At 47.0% G+C, this 11,177-nt stretch overlaps 1 long non-coding RNA gene across 1 annotated transcript; it reads left to right on the forward strand.

The window, feature by feature from the left end:
• Nucleotides 1-4,885: 4,885 nt before the first annotated feature.
• On the forward strand, nt 4,886-9,875 carry LOC113985719. The gene is made up of 3 exons (XR_003539932.2): nt 4,886-5,269; nt 6,461-6,582; nt 9,335-9,875. It is a non-coding gene; the product is annotated as an uncharacterized LOC113985719 (long non-coding RNA).
• Nucleotides 9,876-11,177: the final 1,302 nt, after the last annotated feature.

Raw genomic sequence — 11,177 nt, forward strand, 5'->3', positions numbered from 1 at the left:
ACAGAATTGCGGACACCGGCTTTAGCTCTTTGCAGGGCTGTCTTCGTCAGCCTAGGAAAACATTTTAGACTGCTTGCTGGAGTCTTGGGGAACCCCTGGAGAGTCTCCAACAGAAAGCTGGTACATTTTCCCGCCTTGGCAGAGCCAGCCTGCCTGTATACCAGCAGCTTAGCCATTCAACATCGTGTAAAGGTGTGCCCGGTGCCAGGCTGGCCAGTGAGCGCCCACAGGGGGGGATTTAAGGCAGTGCCCAGCGTGGTGGTGAGCCCAGTCAGTGTTGGCCAGGGTCCCCTGCTGGTCCCCACTCCTCGCTCCATCCTGCTTGCCTCTGTCCTGCTCATGTCCCACCTGCTCCGTCTCCTGTCTGTCTTGCATCCAGTCTGTTTCCCCCCTGCTTCTCTCCAGCGGCCCTTCCGTGACTGCCTGAGGCTGACTACACCTGGATCTCTCACTGGGGGTGGTAACCTTTTTGTACTTTCCTTTTCCCTATCTCTCCCTCTTCTTCTCCCCTCCCGCCTCGATTTTACCATTACTTATTGCTACAAAGAAAGCAAATTGTCTGTTTGAGACCTAACATTTGGAGTTTTGTGCCTTAATCTCGCCTTCGAAGTAATCATCTAAAGAACCACATTGCAGCCCCTGACCAATCTGTAAAACCCACCAACTGCACCTGAAACCCAAAGGTTACAGGCTTGCTTTCCTGGGAAAAAGGGCTGTTGCTCTCTTTTTTCAGCCCTGCGCTGCAATGGCCGGTCCCACCTCCCCAAAATTGAATCCAACTGAAGATTCCTGCCAGACAAAAGGTGCCACCACAGAAAGCTCTTGCTGCCCACTGAGTGCCCAGGCTGCCCCAACAACTGCACATGAGAGATGGAGGGTAAGGGCTTTCTTTCCAGGGTGGAGGTAGAGCCGTGTGCTTGCAGGAGCCCTGTGCTGGAATTGGCAGTCCTTCCACCTTCCACTATCCCAGGTTGCTCAGAGCTCCATCCAACGTGGCCTTGAACACTTCCAGGGATAGGGCATCCATAAATTCTTGGGGTAACTTGTTTCAGTGCCTCACCACCCTCACAGGGAAGAATTTTTTTCGTAATATCCCATCTAAACCTGCCCTCTCTCAGTTTGAAGCCATTCCTCCTTGTGCTGTCACTACAGGCCCTTGTAAATGCTGATGAAACTTGACTGGATATTTTTACAGCAAAGGTTATAATTTTTATTTTCTTAAGGCAGTGACAGGGATGATACCGGGATCAATTACACTTCAGAAATCTGTTGCTTGTATTAGTAGTTAAAAATAACAAACGGTATTTAAACGCATTATTTCTCGTCTGGGGGGTGCTAGAGGGCTGGTTACAGCGCCCACCACCCTCCTCTGAAGCTGTGTTACCTTCCCCACTGGGATGGGAATAAATACTTTTAGCCAATTTGTCTCTCCAGATCAGCCCGGAAGTCTTTAAAAAGGTACTCAAAAGTATTTCCCCATTCCTACTGGTTTTGCAGCCGGTCAGATGTGTGGGGTTTATGTCCCACAGCAAATTAAAAACACCACAGCCATTATGTAAATGTGTATTTGTTTGAGTATTCACCCTGATGGTGTCCAGGCAGTTAGGCTGAGGTACTTTGTGGATTTTTGGAACAGAAATAACATCTTTTAAGGGTGTCTGTGACCGGCTGAGGTGCAGGATGTGGCCTCTCTATTTTTAGCATCTGCTGGTACGCCCATCCTGTGAGTGTTAATTTAGGTGATGCAACCTTTTAAGTCTGGAGAACTACTTCCTTCTTCAAAGCTTGCTAATTCTCATGAAAGAAATAAAGAGAATTTCATGACAGTGACCTATTTTTCACTTTGAATATCCCAACTATTGGTGAGCATTTACATTAAAATATTTGAAGTTTAATAAATTTTGCAAAATGTCCTGGATGTTGAGGGATGTAGTGATGAACTCAGAATTAGAAAGTGGAGATTGTCTTCTTTTTCTTTGAAGCTCACAGGCCTATGAAAAAAAAGCTTTCTAGAGAAACTTAAATTTTTTTATCTAATTTGTACACATTTCTACAATTAGGACAGCTGCAGGTTCACCCCTGGCAAAATCTCTCTGCTGGTAACCCAGCCACACGCTGATTAATCCTTATTTCACGTTCAAGTGACCAGGATATTTTGGTCAGCTGGCGACAGAGCGGTCCAGGTGGTAAAGGAACAAGGACTGAACAGTATGAGCAGCGTTTGCCTTTTTCTCTCCTCCACCCCCCTTTTCTATATATTATACTTTGCCACTTCCTCTGCTCAGCACACAGGAATTTGCTGGATGCATCCATGAATGCAGAACCCACTGGAATCAGGACATTTGTTCCAAATGATCCAGCTGGTGCCAGGGAAGCAGAAGTTCTGACTGTGTAACAACCACACTGTGAGGAGGAACAAGACTGAAACCCACTTTCCGTAAAGGGAAGGATTTGAACTGGTGCTGGAGATGTGCAAGGCTCTGTTATTCTCCCTCCTTAAGTTGTTGACAGGACACAGTCCCCTCTCTTACCTGTCATTGAAAGGTCCTTCTAGTTACACTTATGGCAGTGTCACTTTGTACCAACATCAGCCGTGCACTGTAAGGCTGCTGAGGTTTCCAAAATCCACCTTTTTTATTTCTGCTAGTTCTGCTTCGTATCCTTCAAGCCAGTACACAAGAACAAAGCTTCAGCAAAGCCTACCTAACATTTCCTTTTGTTTCTGACATCATTAGCCAACGTAAACCAAACCATTAACAGGCATCCAAAAATATTTCTGGAAGTTTTCACGTGCTCGGTGAGGATTCCAAAGTTTTCTTTGAGGGAGACTCAGGGAGACTCCAGAAGAAGATTTTTGGTCCAGGAAAAAAAAAATAAATAACGCAGCTGAAGCCCAGGCACCGTTGTATGAAGCAGATTGATTAACCTTAGTGCTGCTGCGTTCCCACTGGAATACACACTGGAATGACACTGGAATGCCGCCGGATTTCCTACTGTATTCCCGCTGTGCCCGGCGCTATTCCCACTATGCCCGGCATTATTTCCGCTGTACCCGGCGGTATTCCCGCTGTGCCCGGCGCTATTCCCGCTGTGCCCGGCGGTATTCCCGCTGTGCCCGGCGCTATTCCCGCTGTGCCCGGCGGTATTCCCGCTGTGCCCGGCGCTATTCCCGCCGTGCCCGGCGCTATTCCCGCCGTGCCCGGCGCTATTCCCGCTGTGCCCGGCGCTATTCCCGCTGTGCCCGGCGCTATTCCCACTGTGCCCGGCGCTATTCCCGCCGCTTCCCAGGGAGCTGCCGTGGTGTGGGAGGGAACAGCCCTGGCGGGGAGCAGCTGCTCCCGTGTGGGGTTCTGCGCTGGGCTTTGTCCTCCAGCCCGGCACGGAAGGAATTGGGGGTGCTGGTGGATGGAAAGTTGGGGCTGAGCTGGCGCTGAGCTCCCAGCCCAGAAATCCGGGCGTATCCTGCATCCCATTCAGCGGGCCGTGGGTGAGGGAGGGGGTTCTGCCCCTCTGCCGCGCTCTGGTGATTCTCCACCTGGAGCGCTGCATCCAGCTCTGGAGCTCCCAGCGTGAGAAGGGCACAGACCTCTTGGATCAAGTCCAGGGAAGGCCAGGAAGATGATGAGAGGGATGGAGCAGCTGCGGAGACAGGCTGGGAGAGTTGGGATGGCTCAATCTGGAGAAGTCTCTGTGGAGACCTCCTTGCAGCCTGTCAGGACTTAAGTGGTGCAAGAAGGATGGAGAGGGACTTTTTATGAGGGCCTGTAGCTGCAGGACAAGGGGCAATGGGTTTAAGCTGAACGGTTTAGGTTTAGACTAAATGTAAGGGAGAATTTTTTTCTGCTGGAGGGTGGTGAGGCATTGGCTCAGGTTGCCCCGAGAAGCTGTGGATGCCCCATCCCTGGCAGTGCTCAAGGCCTGGTTGGATCCTGTTGGATGGGGGTTTGAGCAACTAGATCTTGTGGAAGGTATCCCTGCCCATGGCAGGGGGCTTGGAACAGCTGTAATAACCAGCAGAACGCTACAGAACAGCCCGTGTTGTAAATGAAGCTGCGCTCTATGAATAGTAAATATCTGAATGTAACTTCTTTAAATCAGTGTGAATGAGCTGAGAGGTTGGTACAATGGATTTAGGTCTGGAATTCAAAACTCTTAATCCAGGCTTGGTTGCATTTGTGTTGCTGTCATTTGGGGATGTCAGCTTTAGATCTTGGTGCCTTCAGCAGCATCTTCAGATCTTGCTGTCAGTCAGGGACTGATTTTCAGTCTTTACTTTTGTACGCATTCCCTTGCCTCGTGCTGCAGTTGGGAATGTTCATTCTCTCAGGAAGGAGGTGATGTGAATTCCCTCCTGCAGGGCTGAGGTGACCCTTGGTTACTGCTGAGGGACAGGCTGTGCAGGAGCTGCTGATGAAACACTGCCCAGGAGTTAGTGGGCCAGCAAGGGTGTCCTGCTGCACAGAAGAACTTAGTGCTGCATGTAAATACCAGAACTGGAGTTTAAGTTTCAAAGTACGGGATCTGTGTAAATAAAAGTATCTCAACAAATTGATAGCATTTCCTATCAAATGGGTGTAGGGAGTAGAGCTGTCATTTTTACTTAGAAATTATGGCATCAGCACGTTCAAACTTCTCAGGTGTTGGCTTTCCAGACTTGCACAGTTACCTACCGTTACTTGATTTTCCCCTTAACTTTCCTGAGAATTTGGCAGCCAAACCTTTATTTTTGCATAATGGTACACAATCATACTCTCTGCCTGGGAAAAACAAAGTAAATGACTTCCAGCTTTAAAATGAAATGTCTGTGCTTGTATGAAAGAATTCTTTTTGTTCTACATAAACAAAGTTTGACAGCTCGACAGGACTGAAAGCAGAATCTTGGCCTTTTAGTTCTTAAACTGGTAAATTTGACAAGTTTTAAACTTGTAAATGTAGTAATTACAGAGCATCAACAGGAAGGCCTAACAATGTTCCCTGTCTTCTGTAAACTGTTAATGCTTTGGAGCAAATAGTGAGGCTCTGAAACCAGAGCTGTTCCCGGGATACTCTGATATCCCACTGGGTAGGGGAAGAGTTGTTGCTCTGGGCCCGTGAGCTCTTGAGGTTGTGTTGCTGGTTGATTGTTTTGGTCCTCTCTCCTCTTGAACAGGGACCATGCCCAAGAAAGATAATAATAAATAAAGAAGGCAAAGTGAATTACATGCAGCTGAAGAAGGATTTTGACCAGAAAAAGGCAACAATACAGTTTCATCAGCCTCAGAGATTTAAGGTGGGATTGTTTCACTGGATATAATTGATGCTGGCTCAATAATGTGGTGTGTTTTGCTTGAGTTGCACTAGACATGGCTTCATCTCTGTCCCCAGGGGAAGTGGTTGACATTGATGACCTGCTGAAATCTTTACATGAGCTGTATTAAAACACAGTTTATACTTTTGCACTGTCCATCATGTTTCACTGCTCTGCAGTAAGAACAAAATCTGATTCATGCTATAATATGTGTAATAATATATTCTTTTTAAAATTTTGCTCTGTCACATAAAAGTTTGGAAAAAAAAACAAATGCACAAAATTGATGATTAGGCATCTGTGCTTAAATTATCCCTTCTGCCCCACTGTTTCCTTGTGCAAACTTTGTGGCTTTTGAGCCACTTCCCTTTAATGGAGGGTAAGGTGTGAAACCATGTGAAATATTTCCAGTGTTCTTGCCAGTGAATTGCACCATGGAAAGGTACCAGCCCATTTTAGCTGAGTGTTCTCAGTCCTTGAGTTTGAGAAGGAGACAGTGGTGCTGCACAGTTGTGTAAAGGACTTGGATTCTTGGAGGTGCTTTGATTCAGGTAGCCTTGAAGGTGTCAACACAATTGAATTGTGAGGTGGACCCAAATGAGATCCCAAATACAAGCTGAGTCCCAGGTATAGTGTTCCTGGCTGCTGTCAGCTTTAATGGCCAAGCTGCACTTGTGTGGATCTGGTACTTGGCACGTTCTGCTGTTTCCCTTCGGTGCCTTGTCTGTCACATGTGGGGTGTGGATGAGTCAAGTTTGGTTTTGAATATTCCCAAATGATTGGAGTAACTGGTGAAAGGTCTCTAACCTTTGTATGTTCTCTCTGGTGAGAGAATGCAGGTCCTGCATGTGCTTATTGTCTTATGGTGTTCTGCTGTTTGTGGGGTTATTTTCCTCTGTTCAGCCTTGTCTGTCTGGTTGTGCAGCCTAAAGATGGCACAGGGAAGAGAACAAACCCAGGTTGGGGCACCAGACTTTTTGGCTTAGCAGTGACTCTCCTGGCAGATCCCCTTTGCATCTCCAGTGCTCTCCTTCAGGAGAAACACTGGTACAGAGCACCTTCCTTCCCAGCCTCTGTGTCCCTGATGTGATCATTCTTCCCAAGCCATGGGGAGGATGTGGGCTGGGCTTGCCTGAGCTCTTCAGCAAGTAACAGCATCTTTTTTTTTTACAGGAGGAGCTGTGGAAGATTTTCAGGAGAAGCTGGAGTGCTACTTTGGGTCTCTGGTGGGGTCCAATGTTTCCATCACTGCCCAGGGATCCCAGGGCCTTCCTCCTCACTATGATGATGTTGAGGTAGGACAGCACAACCTTGCCTGGGAAATTGTGCATGGGCTTTTGCTGATGGCAGTGTTTGCTGTTGTGTGTGTGCTTCTAACCCTCCCCCCCACTAAACATTATAGGAAAATTATTTTTTTTTATTTGTGTTTCCTTGTAGTCGTTTTTCTTACGCATTTTTGCTGAAAATTTACTAATAGTAATATCTAATCATAATATGTAAACTGGGTTTTCCAGACCTGGTATTTCCCTTAGATAAAAAGAGAAGTTTGTTTTCACAGCTGCAGAAGCTTTCTAGCACCTGCTTTTTCATTTTCACTTCATTCAGGCCCCAAGAATTTACAAGTCCTTTTCCCTTTACTAAGTACTTGCTCTTTCTTCAGCTGGACTGTAACAGCAGACTGGTTGTGCTTGTTGGTCCTGCTGTTTTTAAGAAGTTACTGATATGATGAATTCCTGTGGTCCAAATGCATTTTAAATCAACTTCTAAAAGAAACATACAAAGATACACTGCGTTATAAAGAAAAAATTGGACTATCCCACTTAAACCAAATCAAAAAATCCAATCCTTATATGTGTATTTTGCTTTTTAATGTTTTCATTTCCATTCAATACACCTGGAGTTTCATTTTCCTTATGCTTGTTATTCAGCAGCCTCACATCCAGCATTTCTAACTCATGCCATCTACCCCCACTGGGCACCCTATAGAGGTTTCTGATGCTCTGTTGGGGATAAGCCTCTTTCACCTGAAATTTTGGCTATTTGTGTGGCAGATGTTCCTTTTGGGTTAGTTCTCTAGCACTTACTGAAGTGACTGGAGAGAAACAGGGATTTCCAAATGCCTGCCTTAGGATAAAACAGATCCCACTTCACAACTCCTCTGTCTGTTGTCTCTAAATAGAGACCAAAAAAAAAATGAGTTCAAATTTAAATTTCTCTGAATTGTAGCCATCTAAAAATTAATGAGGGGAGGGTTTGCACACTGCGAGCACGAGAAATTTGGGTGAGAGTTGTCTGTATCCTTTTTTAAAGGTATCCTTTGCTTCTAGTATTTAAATAATGGGCCAAAACCCCCAGTTATTTCTGTAAATTGACTAGTACTCTCCAGGTTGGGCACCCTGACTCCTAGGTCATGTTTGTGGAGTTGTGTGCAGAAAAAACACTGGGTTTGTGTATGGTTCTAAAACATTTTTATGCTTTTACATGCTGCCTGTAATCCCTCAGGCTAATCCTCCTGTGCACTGAGACTTACTGCTGCACTGAACATTGTCACTGTTCTGGTGAATGAGATTTAAATATTTATCCTTGGCTGATAAAGAAAAGCATGACCCAAACCCCATATGAACTTGCTGTATTAATTGCTCTTCCTTTTTCCAAACCTGAAATTCAAGTGTTTGGTTGGTGGTTGATTTTTGGAATGAAAGGAACATTTCATGAAGATTACTGAGTGTCAGCAGGGAATCTGGTGCTTGTCCTGTTCTGTTTGACCTGCTTTTGAAGTGTTACTTGTCCAGCTGGTGGTGCTGCTCCATGCTGGAATCCTCAGGAGTTTCTCTGCCTTTTGGCCTGTTATGGAGCCTCTCTCTGCTCTTCTCAGTGTCCAGAGCTGCATTTGGGTGTAGGTGTTTTAGGAATAGTGTGACATGTTGGATGGTGTAGGTGTTTTAGGAACAGTGTGACCCATTGGATGGGATGCTGACATCATGAGCTGTGTTGTTTGACAGAGGGGAATATTCAATCGTCATCGTGTACTGGGTGATGCAAAGTCTGGTAAACTACAGTTCCCTTTTTCATTCCTGGAATATTTTGGACCAGACTTCAGTGCCTTTCATTTTTATGGAATAATGATGGGCTTAAAAGTTATCCAAGTTTTTAATTTATTTTTCTTCTGTTTGCTGTTGTTCACTTCCTGTGACCCATTTCTTCTGGGTGGCTGCTGTCAAAGTTTGGTTGTCTCTTTGTGGCTGCCTCTGAGAGGGATGCTGTTGTTTGACTCTATTTCCTCCCTAAACATCTTTCTAGAATATTTCCTTTCTCCATCTTTCAAATGAAGAGAATTCAGAATACTCTTGGTTGCTGTGGTCCCCACTCTGGTAAGGAAGGCAGTTTTCTTTGACTGTGCTGTCCAACTCTGTAGGTGTTTACAGGACAAGCCACAAGTAAACTTTTATTTCCTTCTTGGAGGCAATTTTATGTGCTTTACACCTTTCTTGCCTTGACTTTCCTTATCTAGTTTTTTTTCCAGTGTGGAGTTTTAATTTACATAGGTGAGAAGAAAGATAGGGAGGAGGAGGAGGAAGGTCGTACCTGTTTTTTAAGTGCTTTAACTGAAAATCTCAGACAACAGTATTGTAACAGATTACCATTTTTACAGAATATTTGGCTTTTCTCGTGGAATACTAGCCTTTTCTTTTGATGTGATCTGACCAAATCCCCATTTCACTGCTCCTCTGCCAGCCCACTGTGTTACCAGCAGGTCCCTCTCAGCTGCTTCTTTGTCCTCTTCCTGCAGCTCAGTGGGAGTCTGTGTGTTCTGTGATGTTAAAAACCTTGTTTCACATTTTCAGCAAATATTGACAGCAGGTTGGAAAGTTTAAGGTTCTGAACTTCTGGCTTAGTGTTCTTTATGTTATTAAAGTGTACATTGCAGGACTGCTCCATTTTGTGATTCTAAAGGATATATATTGTCAGACTGTCTGCTCAGGGAGTATTTTCTCTGACTGCAGTAAGGTTTGACCTGGTGCCCTAAATATATCAATTTTCTTGCAGCCAGGTGACTTACTGTACTTCCCAAGAGGGACCATCCACCAAGCTGACACTCCTCTTGGGACCTCCCATTCCACACACGTGACCATCAGTACCTACCAAAACAAGTAATTATTCTTTATCTTTTGTTTTGTGTGGCTTTCCTCTGCCAAGTGATGTGTGTGAGCAGTACAGACCTGAGATGTGGTGAAGTTTTGGGGCTTGGGGGAAGGAGGGGAGCAAGAAGACTGTTGTTGTTTGAAGCAGCCTGTTTGAGAGGTTTTCATGCAGCAAGCTTGATTGCTTTTTAATTGCTTATTTTATTATTTACCAGCTGTAGGCTTTAATGGGGAAAATGCTACAACTGCAAACTCACTTCTGTATTTAAAAAAATCTCTCATCAGTGGCTGAAGTTACTGTTCATTTCATAGCTCAGATAAAGAGTCATGAGTTACTCCTTTCATCATGTTTTCTCCTGTATTTGATAGTCACCTGCACTAATCTTCTCACAGATTTGCTGCCAATTCTTCCTTGCAAACCTTTTCTGCTTATCTGTGGTTTTTTTATCTCCTACCCCATGTATGCAAGTCAGATTTCTTATGACACACTCCCAGTCCTTGTGCCCACACTGTTATCACACAGGGAAATGTTCTTGCCAACCTAATCAGCCTCCCAGATGGTGGGTTTGGAGCCACTGGTCTGAGTTAGGAATTAGGAGGGGCAGAACAAGTTTGGGCATATTCTAGATAACTGTGGGATGAATCTCTAACCACCAGCTGTGCCATTCTGGAAGCCAGAACTCTTCATCTGGCCACTCCTCCAGCCTGGAGAGAGGGTTAAGAGGAAGCTGCTCAAAGGTGTCAGTCTTCTGAAAAGTTGGGTTCAGATTATTTCAATTTACACACGTGTTCTTTTATTCAGTAGGTAAAAAAAAACTAAACCCAAAAAACAGGAGAGGAAAAGGAAAAGCTGCTCTTCTTCCAAGGTTAAAAAGTGGAGTCATCCCCCGTTAAGGCTGTTGGTGATGAAGTGCTGACATCCTGCCTCTGCACCTCCTGTCAGCAAGGGCAGGGAAAACAAGCAGGAGTCCTGGTGCAGGCTGGTGTTCTGACTTGTAGATGGAAGTATGATCTGGAAGAATTTCCTTGGCAAATTGAAGAGAAATCCTTGTGGAGGATTTCCACTGTGGAGGAAGTGCTGGTGGAGGTGGCTTTCCCCCCCTTTCCCACCGTCCCTTCAAAGCCCGGCTCCCCCCAGCTCCCTTTGGGGGTGACCCCCCGCCCCTCGCGCTCCCTTTGGGGTCCCCCCGCTCTTTCCCCCCCGCCGCTTTCCCGCCGTGCCCGCCCCGCTCACCCGACAGGGCGGGACCGGCAGGGACGGGGCGGGGACGGGCCGAGCGCTGATTGGCTGCGGCGGGGGCTCGAGAGGCGGGGCGTGCGCAGAGCGCCATGTTGTCTGCGGGGCAGCGGTAGCGGTGGAGGTGCGGCTGCGCTCGGAGAGCGCGATTCTGGGGATCCGCTCGGGGCTGCGGGGAGCGCGGGTGTGGGTGGGAAGGCTGGAGGGCTCGGGAGGGTTTAGCCGAGGGGTTCGGGGGTTCCCGAGGGTCAGAGCGCGGGGCCTGGAGCCCGCGCGGGGGAAGGGGGTGGGGCTGTCCCAGCGCCCTGGCTGCACTGCGCAGGCGCGCCGGCGTTACCCGCCGGCATTACCCGCGACCCGCCATTACCCCTCCCGTCACAGCGCCCCCTGCCGGCCCGGCGGACCGACCCCAGGGAAAGGGGATCCAATGCCCCCCCCGAACCCCAGAGACCCCCAACACTCAGCACACAGAGACCCCAAAGAGAGGGGGGCCCGGGGGTCCCCTAAAGCC

The sequence above is a fragment of the Pipra filicauda genome, unplaced genomic scaffold (assembly GCF_003945595.2).
Source record: "Pipra filicauda isolate LSUMZ 115617 unplaced genomic scaffold, ASM394559v2 scaffold317_size908105_pilon, whole genome shotgun sequence".
NCBI lineage: Eukaryota > Metazoa > Chordata > Aves > Passeriformes > Pipridae > Pipra > Pipra filicauda.